The sequence below is a fragment of the Stomoxys calcitrans genome, chromosome 4 (assembly GCF_963082655.1).
Source record: "Stomoxys calcitrans chromosome 4, idStoCalc2.1, whole genome shotgun sequence".
NCBI classification, from domain to species: domain Eukaryota; kingdom Metazoa; phylum Arthropoda; class Insecta; order Diptera; family Muscidae; genus Stomoxys; species Stomoxys calcitrans.
The window spans coordinates 122629574-122648724 of record NC_081555.1 but is presented as its reverse complement, the minus strand read 5'-3'; the positions used below and the strand labels follow the sequence as shown (position 1 = coordinate 122648724).

Here is a 19151-nt window from a genome sequence, read left to right as displayed (position 1 = left end):
GTTTAACATTTTTTTGCACTTTTCAAAAAAGGCAGAGGGATCTTTGATGTATGTGAATCAGTTATGCTGCAAAAGTAAATACACTCACCGAAAAGCAATTAATGAATTCATGAAATTGGAAAGTGAAGAATCCTTTGCAGGAGTGAGGCAGAAAGTAAATATTGAATCAATTTCAGACACAGTATCTTAAACTCCATTTGATGAAAGAGTTTGTTTGGTAGAGTGTATTTTTTTTTAAATTTTCAAATGAAATAAATAACTTCCCGGTTGGAATCTTCTCTTTAGGCTGAACTAAAAGAGGATATTGAACAAAATAGGCATAGCTCTCAGGTTTATTTAGAAGCTTGGTGCAAATGATCCTAAAATTTTCGCCGATAAGGAGAAAGGATCGTAGATTCGTTTCACAGGCAACCCCAGAGACTACACTTCTAGATTCGGAAACGATACCGCAGTCAGCCAAAAGTCTGCGGTCACCCGGAGGGCATCCCATGCCCAAAAGAACTAAGGCGAGCAAAAGAAATACGGGTCCAAGAACCTTTGCTAAAATCGCTAAGGACAGCTTGGTGTTGGTATTTGTCAACAAGGGTGGAGAACAGGGCTGCATACCCAAGAACAATTGCAGTGGGATTGTCAATGGACTGTCATCTATATAACTCGATGTCTTTCGGAATTGCCTGGACCTTCACCAATTTGTGACGATGCAGGCTGGTATCTGGGCCGAGACCGACTAATTGCCTTCGGGGATCAACGCGCAATTGAAATGTATCGTTGCGCCCTTACAAAGATTTGCGAGATCTGTCCAGGCGCAGCAATGGATTTAGTCAAGAAGGAAGATATTCTTTCTCTACCAATGGCGCACGCTTGGATATTAAGGATTTCCTCAGATTCTGAATTAACACATAGGAGGCTAAAAGAATGTAATCCTAATCTTTCAACCACCGACTGAAGGATTGTTCGATTGAATGAGGCTGATGGCGACAGGAGATTCGTACTAAATTGGGGCTGTCTCGCATACCTCATTAAGTCTGAAGGAGATGTATTCTACGGATTCAACAAGCAGAGACTGATGGTGTTAGAAGCGGTCATCGTGTTCAGCAGTAGTTCCTGAACACTTGTCTGAGAAAAGGATTGTAGAAGACTGGAAATCCCCCTGCCACGATCGAAACAGGAGGAGAAGACGTCGAGACGGAAGTCGAAAAGCCCTGTGTGGGGGGTCATCCCGTTGGATTGGGCTCAAGGTGTTTACAGCGGGGAAGTAAGGAACTCGAAAGCTACTTTCACAGCAGCAGATGGTGAAGCATCTAGGGAAGAATCATCCACACCGCAATTGTCCAGTGTCGTGAGAAAGAGTGGTTCAAATGGTTTCTCAACTGTGTAAGAAACTCATAATGACAAGATCGAACGCATCTTCTGGTGAATTCAGAAAATGAGGCTTACGCCTCATTTGCAGAATATGCAGTAAGGCACTAAAGATTCTTCTAATGATAGGAGAAATTGACGTGGTTCTTGTCCAAGAACCAAGCGGTGCGGAGGAATGGTTTGTGGACTAAGAATTCCTGGATTTAAACTACTAAAGGGTATGGAAAATGGGAGACACAGAGCCTGTATTCTTGCAAGGAGTAGTCTGAATGTTTTTCTTCTTCCATCGCTAAGCACTGAAGATTCAGTAGCAGACAGCAATGAAATTAAAAAGTCTCTTTACCGGCTGGCTTACGATTCAGATATGCCGGCTTTAAGCCTTAAGTTATTGTAAGGCATTAAATGTTCTTCTGATGACAGGATAAATTGACGTGGTTGTTTTTCAGAAACAATGGGTGCACGGAGGAATGGTTCAGGAACCAACAAGTGCTGGATTTAAACTACTCAAGCGTACGGGGAATAGGAGTTACAGAGCCTATATTCTTGCAAAGAGTAGCCTAAATATCTTTCTTCTTCCGTCGCTAAACACTGAAGATTCGGCAGTAGCCAGCCTTGGAATCCCATTACTGGCTGGTTTCCCTATATATGGCACAAGATTCAGGGCTGTCGCCTTCAAGCCTTAAGTAAGCCGCTTCTGCCAAGAAAAATAGCCTCACTGTAGAAAGTGATGCTAATGCACATCACCAGATATGTCCCGTCACGGGATATGTGTGGTGTGCATTGCTGTCACGAGAAGCTTAGCTGCGCCGATATGTGTGGTATGCATTGCTGTCACGAGCTGCAAGCTGCCGGGCGCGTAAACAGGTTGCGGATAGTGAAATGCTCCATACGGAGTAGCTGCAACGGCAGTCGCGGACAATCAGCGGTATTGAGCGAGGAGTCTCAGTGATATGCCGGACGACACCTGCTTTTGCCCAAATACTGAGTGCCCGTGATATTGGAGCCTTTAAATTACCAATGACAACTCTGTTCTCGTGGCGATCGGTCCGGACCGGTTTGAACCGGAACAAGCTTGCTCACCTACAGGAGCATGACGAGGATCGCCACTTTCACATGAAAATGTGGCTACAACAACAACCAGATATGTTGGAGCTATATCAGGTTATATGATTCGATGATTCGGACCATACGTAGTTTGAATGTGAGAGACCATAGTAGAAGTCATTGTACTGTACATAATTTAAGAAGTAAAACCCAGAGATCGGTTTATATGTGATCTACATCAAATAATAGACCAATTCAGACCATATTTGGCACGTATGTTAGAGAACATAGGAGAAGCCGTTGTACATTTCAGCCAATTTGGATACGAATTGCGCACTCTAGAGTTTTAAGAACGATAATCGAACGATCGGTTTTAATGAGAGCTATATCAGATTAAGGACCGTATTTGGCATAGTTGTTTAAAGCCAAAACGAAACTCTTCATACAAAATGTCAGCTAGATCGGATAATAACTGCGCTCTCAAGAGCCTCAAGAGGTCAAGATCCGGAATCGGTTTATATGGCAGCTATATCAGGTTATAAACCCATTTGGTCCATAGTTAGCAGAAATGTTAGAAGTCATAACAAAATCCGTCGCGCAAATTTCAGCTAAATCGTTTAAGAACCGCGCCCTTTAGAAGCTCAAAAAATCTAATCGGGAAATCGATTTCTATGGGAGCTATATCAGGTTATGAACCGATTTAGACCATGCCTCTAATAGTTGTGAGAAGTCAAAACAAAACACTCCACACAAAATTTCAGCTAGATCGGCACTCTAGAGGCTCAAAAAGTCAAGAACTGGGATTGGTTTATATGACAGCTATATCTGATTATGGAAAAATTTGAACCATACTTGGCACAGTTCTTGGCAGTCACAATAAGACGCCACGTGAAAAATTTCAGCCAAACAGGATAAGAACTGCGCCATCTAGAAGCTCAAGAAATCTTATCGGGAGATCAGATTATATGGCAGCTATTAAAGGTTATTAACCGATTTAGAACAGTTATTGAAAGTCATACTAAAACGACATATGCAAAATTTCAGCCAAATCGGATAAGAATTGGGCCCTCTAGAACATCAAGAAGTCTAATCGGGAGATCGGTTTATATGACAGCTATATCAGGTTATGAACCGATTTATACTATACTTAGCACAACTGTTGAAAACAATCACTTACATAACATTTCAGTCAGATTATAATCACAATCGGCCTATACTGATAAGAAGTATTGTTGAAAAATTTCAAGCGGCTAACTTTACTCCTTCGATAGTAAGCGTGCTTTCGACAGACAGGCGGACGGATAGACGGACACGGCTAGATCGACTTAAAATGTCATGAAGATCAAGAATATATACACTTTATGGGATCTTAGTATTACCTTATGGGGTCGAGGTGTTACAAACGGGATGACGAAATTTGTATACCCAATCCTATGGTGGATGGTATAACTAGGAAAAGGTATTTGACGAGGGATTGACCCCAAACGTACATGTTGGCCAAAGGGGACTATATAGTACTTAAACGAAATGTGAGAGTAGAGTAAGGAATTGATATCCAAATTTAGGACAAAACAAAAAACGAAGGACAACCAGGCCAAATGACAAAAAAAAACCATCACCCGAAAATGTATTCCGTTCGGGATAAAAAAGGACTGCCAAAAAAGGTCATTAGAAAACGCAAAATAATAAAACGTTTGAGACATTTTTACGAGAAACGAAATACTTTTATTATTTATTGGCAAAAGTATGTTGATTGCCGATAATATTGATAACTGGACCAATAATTATTCTCATATGTCTCTCCTATTAGAGAGAAAATGTGAGTATTTCAGTTTGGTGACCAATAGCTGGCAAAAATACTCACTATACTGCACATTACTTTGTACGTACACAGGAAAATAAGGCCAAACAGACCCATAGGCTAACAAATAATTGCAATTGTGTGCTCGTCACTAGTGTAAACATATTCTCACACACAAAATTTTTTCCTCTTTTGACTGAGCAAAGAGCAGTCAGATTATTGAGCAGCTCAGACAAGTACGGAGGTAAAATCGGAAAGTGACAATTTTTCGGTACAAAAATTCTAGTATGTCCAATAACAAAAATCATTAAAGTAACACACAAATGGCTGCCAGGTACACTTCAAGAAAACAGCAAAAATTTCTAAGACAAGTATATTATATGACAACATTTACTCGATAAAGATATATCTATAACATAGTAGGTATTCAAATGTGCAAAAATAACAAAACCACTCCATAATGGAGTTGTGCGAAAATTAAAGGCTTTTAATATAATTTTGCATCACAACATCGAAATAAATTAAAATAAACACTGAAAGAGTTTCAATTACCAACTGAGATCTGCTAATAATAAAAAATTTGAGTTCGAATTATGTTACAACTTTAAATTGGCATCCTTATCAATATGCACAATCTTTTTTAAAAGTTTGACGTTTAATTAATCTTATCTTCTTTTATAAAAATCAATTTGTGTTTGTTTGTGTGTTCCTTATACACTCAGAAACGGCTGAAACGATTTTCTTGAAATTTTCACAGATGGTGCATAATAATCCCGTGGTGAAAATAGGGTACTATATTTATCTAATGGGGGCGGTCCCTCCCCCTTACCCTAATTTTCAGAAACGCCAGATCTCGGAGTTGGGTGGTGCTATTTAAGCGAAATTTTGTGAGCTCTCTTATAGTAACCTAAAAACAAAAAATTGGTAGCCAAATTTTGGTTGGTGTACCTAGGGGGGCGTCCACCCCAAAACCTACCAAATATATATATATATATATATATATATATATATATATATATATATATACACCAATCACAACAATATGGGACTCAAATGTAAGGTATTTAAGATAAGAAAACGTATCTGGTAACCAAGTGTTTGGGGGACCATCCCAACCCCCAAAACACCCCTAAATCGGACATATTTACCGACCATGCCAATATGGGAATCGATTGAAAGGTATTTGTGAGTAAAAAACGAATCTTATATCCAAATGTGGGACCAAGGTTCTGGGGGTCCACCCCTTCCCCAAAACACCGGCCAAACTGGACTTATTTACTGACCATGGCAATATAGGGCTTTTAAAAAAGGTATTTGAGTGTAGAATACGAATCTGATATACAGATGTGGAACCAAATGTTTGAGGGGCCGCCCATCCCCGAATACATCCTCCAAAGAGGACAAATTTACGACCATAGCAATATGGGGCTAAAATGAAAAGTCTCTGGAAGTCAAGCACGAATCTGATATCAATATTCGGGAAAAATGTCTATGGGGCCACCCCATCCCCATAACACCACCCAAATAGGAAGTATTTGCTGACCATTGCAATATGAGGCTCAAATAAGAGGTTTTTTAGAATAGAACACGAATATGACTAATTTTTTAAAGCCAAGTCACTGAGTGGCCGCCCCATCCCCCAAAACACCCCCCAAACCAGTCATGTTTGCCGACTATGGAAATATGGGTCTCAAATGAAAGGTATTTGGGAGTAGACCATGAATCTGATACCAACATTAGAGACCAACTGTCTATGGCACGTCCCACCTCCATAACAACCCCAAAAACAATTTGGGTCTTCAAGACAGTGGAACTTGATATTCACAGTTTTTAGAGCCCATACTCCAAATTCTTGCAAGAATTTATCGCAAAAAAACTTACTTTTATTCCAAACAAAGCCAAACGTTTTTCAGAAAAGAAGTTTGCTTGGCGAAAATGTCCTTTATATCAAACGAATCAATTTTTTGTGTGTAGTAGAGTACAAATGTTGCCTTTCAAATAGAACTGACATAGGAAGAACTTGCGGATGTTTGATTTCACCCATCTGAGAATGGTTGCGTTGAAAATGTGGTAGCTTTATGATATGATTTTGAAAGTAGACAAAGAATGCACTTAACAAATTAATGAGAGTGGATCTGAAATGAACCCATGAAGTTGTGGTCCGATTCGGACCATAATTGAATTGGATGTTAAAGACCATAGTAGAAGTCATTGTTAAACATTTCAGCCAATTCGAATAAGAATTTCTCTATTTAGGGGTTCAAGAACTAAAATAGGGAGATCGGTTTATATGGGAGCTATATCAGGCTAGAGACCGATTCAGACATATTTGGCACGTATATTGAAGGTCGTGGGAAAAGCCGTTGTACAAAATTTCAGCCACATCGGACATGAACTGCGCCCTCTAGAGGCTTAAGAAATATAAGCGGGCGATCGGTTTATAAGGGAGAAATAACAGATCATTATCCGATATAGACCATACTTGGCATGGTTGTTGCGAGACAAAATAGAACACTTTATGCTAAATTTAAGGGCAGATAAAGAAAATGGAGAAAGTTGGGAAATACAACTTTGAGATAGTAACTTTACCTACCTCGGCACCGCCGTAACCGAAACGAATGACACCAGTTTTGAGATAACGCGAAGAATAATACTGGCAAACAGATGCTACTTTGGACTAAGTAAGCAGTTTAGAAACAAGGCCACCTCTGGAGAGACGAAAACTACACATTGCAAGGCACTGATACTACCCGTGCTGTTATATGGTTCTGAAGCATAAGTACTTGTGAAAGCAGATGAGGCAGTGCTTGGAGTATTTGAGAGAAAGATTCTTCGTAAAATATATGGACCAGTTTGCGTTAACGGAGAATATAGGCGACGTATGAACCACGGGCTGTATGACGACGATAGCATAGTTACACGCATCAAAATACAACGGCTGCGTTGGCTAGGTCATGTTGTTAGAATGGATGAAGAAGCTCCAGCAAAGAAGTCTTTTGAAGGCAAACACGGTGGCACACGCAAACCGGGAAGACCAAAAGCCCGATTGAAATATCAAGTTGTGGGAGACACCTCGAAACTTGGTGTCAGAGTAAGTAATGCTAAATTTAAGGGAAATCGGATAATAATTGCACCCTCAAGAAGTACAGATCCCAGATCGGTCTATAATGCAACCATATCAGGTTATGGACCGATTTGAACCATACTTATCACAGTTGATGGAATTAAATAGGATCATACAAATAGGGTAAGAATTGCGCGCTCTAAAGGCTCAAGAAGTCAAGATCCAAGATCGGTTTATATGACAGCTATATCAAAACATGGACCGATATTGACCATTTATAAAACCAAACCTTCACTAACAACATTTTGAGTACCTAACTTTACTCCTTCCAAAGTTAGCGTGCTTTCGACAGACAAACGAACGGACGAAGGGACAGACGGAAGGACGGACAAACGGATGGACATAGCTAGATCGATATAAATTTCATGACGATCAAGAATATATTTACTTTATTGGGTCTCAGATGAATATTTCGAGGTGTTACAAACAGAATGACGAAATTAGTATTCCCACATCCTATGGTGAAGGGCATAAAAAGCAATTTTAGGGTGTAGCGAAGCGGACCGGGCCAGTTTGTTTTTTATAAAATGGCGTTTAACACAGAGTAGGCGCTGTTTGACCAAAGAGAAAGCTGCTCTAACCTTACAGCAGTGGTAGCAGGAATTTATCCGATCACAATTTCCCGTGCGGTTGAGTATAGCTTAAAATTTAGTAAGAGTCTACCTTAGTGCGTCTGCGATGCACAAAAAATTTCCACTTTGCTTTTGACAGAGTATATAACAGTAGGTAGATTTTTGAGCTGTCGATTTTTCAGCAGGTATTTTATAGAGTCGCATATCAAATAGTATAACCCCAGCCACTGGTGGAGCGCATAAAAATCTATGTTACAATTCCTTGGAAAAGCTTGCAAAGCTATGTAGATATTTTTAGCAGCGCAATATTACTCTGTTGCCAGTTACAGAGAATTTGAAAAGAAATTTGGATTTCATATTCGTGGAAATAATTTCAATTTCATGCTCTTTTGAGTTCAAGTGATTAGTATGGATGGAATGTAGAAACTACCCTTTTTGATGTAAACATAACAGCTACAGCAGCAAAAATCGCATATACATACATATTGACAGTGAGTTGGAGACAGTTTCATACAATGAAAGCAACTTGAAAATATCGTTTTTAATACAATTTGAAAAGGGCCATTATAAGGCGTATCGAATTTAATTTATGCCATGAATTTCCTTTCGCCATATAATCGTTTTTTTTTTTTTCGTTGAAAAAAGCTTACGAATATTTATCTGTTTGTTTGTGTGAATGACCTGTCTGTCTGTCCAAGAAAAAGGAAGCAACTTTAAGAAATTCCAAGAATTTGCATCCTTAACATCAATAGCGCGCTAAACATCAATACAATAAACCAACGCACAAAAAAGAAAATCGTATCGTTTTGTGGTGAGTTTTATTTAATTTTTCGAATTTGTTCGACCTACTTCATTTATGTGTGTGGGATCCGCAACTGGGAAGACAGCTCACAGGATGAAAATTCAATAAAAGAGTCAATCAGCTTAACGTTGAGTAGCAAAGATGAAGGAGATAATGTTAATGCCTCAAATAATGACACGACGACCCCAATGCCACAAATGTGTTCGTTAGAAATCAGTGAATACAAACCGCAAAAGAAAATATTTGCCACCCACAAGCGTGAAATTCACAGCCTAAAATGACTGATATTGGTGATTAGTTTGTTTACAATACAACTGGGTCCCATAAATAACAATTGGAAATCTAAACTACATTGAATACCTCTGGTAATATAAGTTATTGTAGAAACATAATTTTAAAGATTAAGAAATTTGATTGATTGATTCTATTAAAAAAAATATAATTTAAACTAATAAATTACATATAAACACATTTTATAACTTACATGATAATTTATGTTCGTCATAAGATAAGGCTTACCTAAAACAGAAAGAAAAAAGTGGGTTAAATAAGTGACATTTTTGCCAAATCGTATAACAATTCGCCTTTACAGACACAAGAGGTTAAATCGGCAGATTGGTTTATAGGAAGCTAAATAAAAGGTTACACGCAAAAAAAAATCCAACGTTTGGAATATTTGGGGGACAAACATTTCCTTCTTTTTTTTAGTGACTAGGTCTCCAGGTGTGCTTCGTTACACCCTAAAGGGGCAATTTAAAATTGTATGTTTCTTTAAAAGTTGTGAAGCTGGTACCCAGAACCATGGATTTTCCTCGGATCTACATTTCTTTATTTGTTTATCGTATGTATTGCTCAAATACATACTACATCCGATACAGAAGTTTTAAAGTCCCACAGGACCTTACTGGTGCAACGATATTCAAAATTTGGTAGTATGATTCGTAATCTACTACCGAATTTACTTATAATGATTTCGATTCTAGAAAAAAATTTACACTTATTCGCAACAACATTTTGCAAATTTCGCTCCAATCCTTTCAAAGTGTGTCACTTATTACATTTTCAATCCATATGTAGAACTAACAAGTAAAAGCGTGCTAAGTTCGGCCAGGCTAAATCTTATATGCCCTCCACTATGGATTGCATTTGTCGAGTTATTTTCTCGGCATCTCTTCTAAGGCAAAAAAGGATATAAGAAAAGATTTGCCCTGCTATTAGAGAGATATCAAGATATGGTTCGGTTTGGACCACAATTACCGGAGACCGGTGTAAACTGTCACCCAATTCGAATAAGAATTGCTCCCTTTGGGGGCTCATGAAGTAAACTAGAGAGATCGATTTATATGGTGCATGTATCAGGCTATAGATAGATTCAGACCATAATAAACACGTATGTTGATGGTGTTGATGAGAGGATCCATCGTACAACATTTTAGGCAAATCGGATAATAATTGCGACCTCTAGAGGCTCAAAAAGTCAAGATCCCAGATCTGTTGATAAGACAGCTATATCTGGTTATGAACCGTACTTGGCACAGTTGTTGGTTATCATAACAAAACACGTCGTGAAAAATTTCATTCCAATCGGATAAGAATTGCGCACTCTGGAGGCTCAAGGAGTCATGACCCAAAATCGGTTTATATGACAGCTATATCAGGTTATGAACCGAATTGAACCATATTTGGTACAGTTGTTGGATATCATAACAAAAGACGTCGTGCAAAATTTCATTCATTTCATTCCGATCCGATAAGCATTGCGCCCCCTAGAGACCCAAGAAGTCAAGACCCAAAATCGGTTTATATAGCAGCTATATCAAAACATGGACCGATATGGCCCATTTACAATCCCAACTGACCTACACTAATAAGAAGTATTTTTGCAAAATTTTAAGCGGCTAGCTTTACTCCTTCGAAAGTTAGCGTACTTTCGACAGACAGACGGACGGACGAACGGCTTAATCGACATAACATGTCACGACGATCAAGAATATATATAGTTTATGAGGCCTCAGATGAATATTTCGAGTAGTTACAAACAGAATGACGAAATTAGTATACTCCCATCCTATAGTGGAGGGTATAAAAAAGCAAATCATATATCATATAATATTCGTCTCAGACCCGATAAAGTATATATATTCTTGATTGTCATGACATTTTATGGCGATCTTGCCATGTCCGTCCGTCCGTCTGTCTGTCGAAAGCACCCTAACTTTCGAAGCAATAAAGCTAGCCGCTTGAAATTTTGCACAAATACTTCTTATAGGTGTAGGTTGTAAAATGAGCCATATCGGTCCATGTTTTGATATAGCTGCCATTTTAACCGATTTTGAATCTTGACTTCTTGAGCTACTAGAGGACGCAATTCTGGTAAAATTTGACTCCGTCTTGACTTTTTCAGGCTCTAGAAGGCGCAATTCTTATCCGATTTGGCTGAAATTTTGCATGACGTATTTCGTCACAACTTCCAACAACTGTAGTATGTAGTAACCAAGTATGGTTTAAATCGGTCCATAACCTGATACAGCTGTCATTTTAACTAATCTTGAATCGTGACTTCTTGAGCCACTAGAGGACGCAATTCTTATCCGTTTGGGCTGACATTTTGCACGAGATTTTTTGTTATGATTTTCAACAACTGTGTCAAGTACGGGTAAAATCGGTGCATAACCTGATATAGCTGCCATATAAACAACATGACCTTTAACATACATGTCTAATATGATCTGAATCGGTCTATAGCCTAATACAGCTCCCCTATAAAACGATCTACCTATTTTACTTTTTGAGCCCCTAAAGAGCGTAAATCTTATTCGATTTGGCTGAAATTTTACACAATGACTGCTACTATGGTCTCCAACATTAATTTCATTATGGTCCGAATCTGACTATAACTTGTTAAAAATTCTTTTTTAACTAACTTTTAACTTAACTTAAATAACTTTTGATTTCCTTTATCTAACTATTGAATAAATCTACAATAAAGTTGCGTTAAGTTTTGGTAAGCAGAGGACGCGGTTAAAATACACATTTCCAAATATTCAAATAAAATTTGCTTCAATGACGCCATCAGCTGTTCTATAAGTGAAGTTACGCGCAGTTTACCTAAATATTGACGTTCACCAATATGCTTAAAATTCAGTGTACGCCGCTGCTTTATATTGCTGCATTTTTTCACTCTCTGTAGGCAACACCATTACAAACGAAAACTTCACCTGGTGGTGGGGTTAAATTCTTTTGGACAAAGGAAAACAAAATTTCGATGTCGAGTCCGACATGTCGGAAATACTCTACACTTTCATAGGCAATCGAAATCACCATTAATTTAACTTCCATATTGTCCCGATTGGCATTCATATGCGTTAAGGAGGATCAGTGGCGACCCCAGATTAGTTTATTTTATTTGGCAATGAATAACGAACGTAGAACAGCGTTCCAAGCGTCTCGATTTTCTGTGCAGATTCTATTATCTCTGACACTAAGTTTTGAGGTGTCTCCCACCACTTGATCTCTCTATCGGACACCAAGTGTGGGTGGTGTCTCCTAGGACTGGATCTTTCCATCGGGCGTTTGGTCGTCCCAGTTTGCGTGTACCACCATGATCGCCTTCAAAAGACTTCTTTGCTGGTGCTTCAAGATCCATTCTGACATCATGACCTAGCCAAAGCAACCGTTGTATTTCGATATGTGTAACTATGCTATCGTTGCTCCCTATATTTTACGAAGAATCTTTCTCTCCAACACTCTAAGCACTGCTTCGTCTGCTTTCACAAGTACCCATCCTCGGTACCATATAACAACACGGGTAGTATCAGTGTCTTGTATAGTATGTTATTCGTCTGTCGAGAGTCATTCGTTTCGGTTGCTGACTATCTTAAAGTTATGGTTCCCAACTTTCTCCATTTTCTTTATCGGCTCAGTTGTATCTCATTATTGTATTCAATGTCCAGCTTGCGTGCAGTGTCAGATCGTACTTTTCTCGCCATACTCATACGTTTGCGAACCTTTGCTGCAACAAGAATCTCTATTTGCTCCACGTACATCTAACATGCTGGATAAATGCCATCCATCTATCATAACGTGATCCATTTGGTTTCTCGTGGTTTGATCGTGTGACAGCCGTGTGGCTTTGTAAGTAAATCCGGAAAAAAGATGTTTCAAATTCACAGCCAAATTCGTGTCATGGCAGCTATGGTATAGTAGTTCTTCACCGTCTGGTGTGGTTGTGACGACATTCCCGATCCATCGCACTTCTTGTAAGGCGGTAATATCTGCCTTGTACTTCTCCAATACATCCACCAGCCTGTATACTGCACCTTCTCTATAAAGAGTTCGGACAATCCAGGGGAGTCCGTTTTTACCATTCTTTTGTTTCTCAGAGGGATTATTACAATTCTTATAATATGCACGTTCGTAGCCCGCACCCTCAACTCGGACTGCGTCGACTCGAAAGGTTTCGGGTAAACCAACACAGACCGTGACCTTACCCTCCTGATTGTTATTGCCCCATTGGCCTGTTTACAACCCGTAAAGATGTTCACATTTGACGTCCTCGCATTACCACCACATCACCTCACGCATTTTGTGATCGCCCGGATCTCCGCCTGCAGGACTGTATTATGGTGAGGCAGTCTAAAACTCTCCAGTCCATGGGTTTTCAATGAAAAACCCCCAGGCCCATTCCGTCCTCTTTTCTTGACCCATCCGTGTATCATGATCTTCCAGAAGGCAATACCCGCGTTCCGTCAATTCAAGACTGTGCCGCTGTCAGCAATGCCTCGTACTCGACCTCAGGTATCCGATCGGAAACCTCTTCCATTCCTTCCAGGTTTCCAATCGTCTCCCCCCGCCTTGAGTCTCATAACTGCAATGGCTGCCACACATTGAATCTGTATGTCTATGGGTCTGATATCTAGAATAGTCTCCAGTGCTCTAGTAGGCGTGGTCCTCATCACTCAGCCTAGGCCAAAACAACATGTTCTCTGAACCTGTTGCATTATCCTTACGTTGCACTTTTTCGCCATCGCAGTCCACCAAGCTACTGAGGCGTAAGTTAGTATTGGTCTAATCCCGCTCCTTTAGAGCCAGTGGACCATCCTCGGATTCAGGGTCCATTCTGAGCCTACAAAATCTGTGACACTTTCAATTCAGTTTCCAGTCCAAGATCATTCCTAAGTATTGGAACTTGTCAGATATCCAAATCGTTCTATTGGGGAAACGTGGTGCGTTAATTGGTCCACCTTTGTATTCCTCGTGAACATTGAGATTTCGGTCTTTTCTGTGTTTACATTGAAACGCGTAAGTCTAACCCAGTCATATATCATCGGCAAGACTCTTTCGGCCCTTCTGCATAGCTGGTTCGGATCCTCACCAAAAAAGGTAAAAACGTGTAAAGTTTTTCGAACCCACTACAATGTATTATAAGTAAAATTTATACACATCAAATTGTTACGAAATTAGGCAAAAATAGAAGCTATAAATCCATTAGGACCATACATGGCACGATTGATGGAAACCATAACGAAACACTACGCGCAAACTGCTTTATATGGGGCCAACATCAGGTTATGGGTCCAGACGGACCATACTTGGAGCAATTGTTGGAAGTCTTAAAACAACACTACGTGCAAAATAAAGCTCAATCGGATAACAATTTTGGTTTCCAGGGCTCAAGAAGTGAAATCGGTATATCGGTGTATGTGGAAGTCAGGGACGTAGCAAGGTGAGTGTCTATCGGACTAAAGACATCTCACCCAAATTCCTATTTATCGAATGTTAATGAGTATACTGACTTGTTTTTGTTTTGTAGTTCTAATTTGTCAACACACATAACCCTCCATCCCCCCACCCACCAAATAATAAAATCCTATCTACGTCCCTGGTGGTAGATATTTCAGGTAACAAAACGATTTACTATACTTAACGCGATTGTTGAAAGTCATAACGAAACACTACGCGCAAAACTTCAGCTCTATCGGACAATAATACCGGCTTCTAAGGGATCAAGATATCAGATCGGGAGGTCAGTTTATATGGGAGCTATATCAAAATCTGAACCGTTATGGCCCATCAATCCCCAACGACCTCTAACCATAGGAAGTATCTGTGTCAAATTTTGTTGTCAAACAAGCGGTTAGCGGACTGGTGGAAGGACATGGCAAGACCGACTTAGAATGTCAAGACGATCAAGAATAGATATAAATTATGGGGTTGCATATGTATATATTCCAGGTGTTGCATGTCCCAAAATGTTGCCCAAAAAGTAATTGCGGATTTTTCATATAGTCGGCGTTGACAAATTTTTTCACAGCTTGTGACTCTGTAATTGCATTCTTTCTTCTGTCAGTTATCAGCTGTTACTTTAAGCTTGCTTTAGAAAAAAAGTGTAAAAAAAGTATATTTGATTAAAGTTCATTCTAAGTTTTATTAAAAATGCATTTACTTTCTTTTAAAAAATCCGCAATTATTTTTTGGGCAACCCAATATAAAAAGGCACATTGCTAAAAATTGCTATGTTATGTGAGCTATATTAGGTTATGGACAGATTCGGCCATACTTGGTTTAGATTTTGGAGATCATACTTGAAGTCTTTGAGCAAAATTTCACCCAAATTCGATAAAAATTGCGCCCTACAGGGAATCAAGAACTAAAATGGGTACATCTGTTTATATGGATTTTATATATGGAGCTATCAAAGTATGGACCGATTCCTACCATACTTGCCACGTATGCTGATGGTAATAGGAGCAGTTTTTGTGAAAATCGGATAAGAATTGTGCCCTGTAGAGGCTCAAGAAGCATAACCGGAAGATCGGTTTATATGGAGCTATATCAAAACATGGACCGATTTGGCCTATTTACCTTCACCAATAAGAAGTATTTGTGCAAAATATAAAGCGGCTAGCTTTACACCTTCGAAAGTTGTTGTGCTTTCGACAGATGGAGGGACGGACAGACAGACGGACGGACATTGCAGAATCGACTTGAAATATTATGATAATCAAGAATATATATATTTTATGAGGCCTTAGATGAATATTACGAAGTGTGACAAACGGAATAATGAAGATAGTATACCCCGCTTTTGTGGTGGAGGGTATCAAAAGTAAAGGGCAAAGATCACTTGATCGACTTCAACGAAAATTTTCAATGTATGATGAAAATTTGATTCTTTTGTTAGATGTAAAAAAAATACGTTTATAAAGAAACATTTATAAATTTCCCTATGTTATGGTAACATAGGGAATATACCATAAGAATAAAAAACTTTTATTTTCAAGTTCTGATTTGGTCAATACTTAATAAACGCAAATTTATTATTCCAGAATATTTCACCGACAGTGAACAACTTCGACCTTAACGAATGACCAGAGAATCTGTCTAAAAACACAAAAAGAAAAATTAAACGAAAATAAACAACAATTGCCAATGTTGACTTATATACCTACTACTGACACATGTATGGCATTTTGTCGGACTTGGGGAGGGCACAGCGGGCAGATATAATTCCACAAAGTGATATTTGGCCACAATAAAACCTACGCCGCAAGAGCTTTGACAGTACAAACAGAGACATGCCAACAGCCATTAAAGGACAAGTCATGAGGTCCTCCTTGTGCTGTCTTGCACTGTCAACCCAGTGATGACCGAAAAGAAAGAGAAATATGCAAAAGAAGTAAATATGTACTTTAAAAATGTAAAAAAAACTGAACTTTCCAAAGACGTCTTTGTTGCGGAGACTTGTATAATGGATAATTTCCGCAACATTAAATTTGGAAGATAGACGGCTATACAACCACAATGTCCAAGAGGAATAAGAAAGCAGACCACGAAGGCAGTGTCAACATCTAAGATCCTGCTCTTTTGTGGAGAGACGAAGCAGGTGGAAGATAAAAGTAAAGCGTAAACGAAATAACAACATTCTAATTCCTCAAATGGCATCAAGCCAAAGCCAAAAAAAAAAAAAATGTAAAAGTCGAAAATTACAAAGAGCAAGTCCGTACCAAATCCCGGGCATCAAATATCAGAGTTGACTCAGCGAACTCTGCAAAAGAATAAGAAGACAAAAAAAACACACTCCACAACTGCAGTCCGATTAAATTTTGATCAAAGTCATTGATGCTTGTTTCTCTTAAATAGTTCGAGTATCCTTTAAAAGATGATTTCTTATATCTCTGCAGTTGACATGAACTTAAACACACAAGCACTCACACAAAGGACCTCAAATTGTGAAGACCACAGGTCATATGCTCATTGACATGGAAGAAATTAATGAGAAATGCAATGAACATTAAAGCCAGGGAATATGGAATATGCGTTGCCATTCAATGGCATTCATGCAGTAACCACTGCATGAATGCCATTGGAGTGGAAGTTAAGTGGAAGTTAAAATTATTTAATAAAGGGAATTCGATGGAAGAAATGGAATTTCCTTTAGCTCAATCAATTATCAATCAGGGAAGATAAGATGCATTTCTAGAAAACAATTAAGTACAACTTTAACTAAAATAGCATATGTTTGAAAAATTACATTTCATAGTCAACTTAAAAAAAAACAAATAATCGAAAGAGAACCTTAATCCAAGAGATAGTACATTGGCTCTACGGAAACATAATTAGACCAATCTTAACATACGTCTAAGGTTTGGTAGACAGGGCGGAGAAGAAGCACAAAGAAAGGGCATTACAATAGGTTCGCCGAACAAGTTGTCTTGACATAGGAGGAACGGTGAGAACCACTCCAACTAGGGCACTGTAGGCAGTTCTAGATGTCCCACTCATAGACTTACAGATTAGGCATGAGTCAGTGTGGAAAAGAGATTTTTTTAGGTGATGGGAGAGTAGATAGAAGATAAAAGCGATCATACTAACTAAATTTCCCATGAAAATTCCACTAAGAAACAGGGGATATATGAGTGCAGTCCGATTAAAGTTTACGCTCAATGAAAAGGGGCCTCCTTTTTTATTTTTCAGATGTTCATGCCGGGATTTGAACCAAGACGTTCAGCGTCATAGGCGGACATGATAACCTCTTCGCCACGGTGGCCTCCAGCTTATCATACCATCATAATCGAGCCGTCGATGGGAGACCTGGATGGATTCGAAGATGTCTTTAATTGCATAGCTGATACTTGAGGCTGAATGTGGGACATAGTTGCAAGCAGAACGGTCCTGCAGGCGCATAGCCGATAGATCACAGAATACGTGTCACATACCGTGACATGGCCATTAGGGCTATAAAAACCAGGACAATGAAGTAACAGATTGTCTCGCAGAGTGAGATGGAAATTTATTTTTTTCTGAGGATAGCTCGAGTACAGAATGATTATGGGTATGGTATTAATTCGAGGACATCGACTGTCAATATCTTTACGGTGACTAATAGGGCTATAAGGGCCAGAACGGGCCACTAATAAACTTTATGTATGCAAAGCCTTCCGCACTCGTTTTTATACATTAAATTCTTAGACGATATAACCTTTTCCGGCCGTCCATCTGTCTTTCTGTCCGTCGGTCTAAATCACGACAGATGTGGAACAAATGAAGCTATTCGCTTGAAATTTTGCACATATACTTCTTATTGGTACAGGGGGAATGGGTTTGGAAAAAAACTTCAATATAATTCGATTTCCAGATTTTAATTCTTAAGGCTCTGGAAGCCGGAATTGTCATCCCATTTGGTTGAAATTTTGCGCTTAGTGTCCACTGTAGCGCAGAGGTTAACATGTCCGCCTTCGATACTAAACGCCTGGGATCGACTCCTGGCAAGAACATCAGATAATTTTTCGACGGGGGATATATCCTCCTGATGTTGGTAACTGGTATACACCGATCTGCCGATTATATTGAGCCTCTAGAGAGAGCAATTACAATCTGATTTGGCTGAGATTTTGCACGTGATGTTTTGTTATGACTCCCAACAACCTACAGCGTCTAGAGGACGCACTTATTATCCAAGTTGGCTGAGATTTTCCACATTATGTTTCGTACTGACTCCCAACAACCATGCCAAGTAGGGTCCAAATCGTTTCAGCTTCTGACATAGCTCCCATATAAACCGAAAACTGGATTATACTTCTTGCGCATATGATGTTTTGTTATGACACCCAACAATCGTCCTAAGTATGGTCCAAATCAGCCCATCACCTGATATAGTTACCATGTAAACCGATCTTCAGATCAGATCTTCAGAAGTGCGCCTCTAGAGGGCGCACTTATTATCCGTGTTGACTGAGATTTTGAAAATCATGTTTCGTACTGACTCCCAACAACTATGCCAAGTACGGTCCATCTCCTGGCTACCTCCATATAAACCGAAATTTGGATTATACTTCTTGAGCCTTTAGAGGGCGCAATTATTATACAATTTTGCAGATGATGTTTTGTTGTGGCTCCCAACAACCGCAAAAAATATAATTCAAGTCGGTCCATCACCTGATATAGCTA

At 39.2% G+C, this 19151-nt stretch overlaps 1 protein-coding gene across 2 annotated transcripts in view; it reads right to left on the bottom strand.

The window, feature by feature from the left end:
- The window catches only part of LOC106095973 (serine protease gd), a 277246-nt gene that overhangs the window by 249291 nt on the left and 8804 nt on the right, over nucleotides 1-19151 (bottom strand). Inside the window, exon 1 of one of the 2 annotated variants that reach the window (XM_059368101.1) lies at nucleotides 9187-9218. The exons of the other annotated variant lie outside the window; for it this stretch is intronic. The gene's annotated coding sequence lies outside the window, so the exon portion shown is untranslated. Of the gene's footprint in view, nucleotides 1-9186; nucleotides 9219-19151 lie in introns of those variants that run through there. 2 annotated transcript variants of the gene reach the window in all.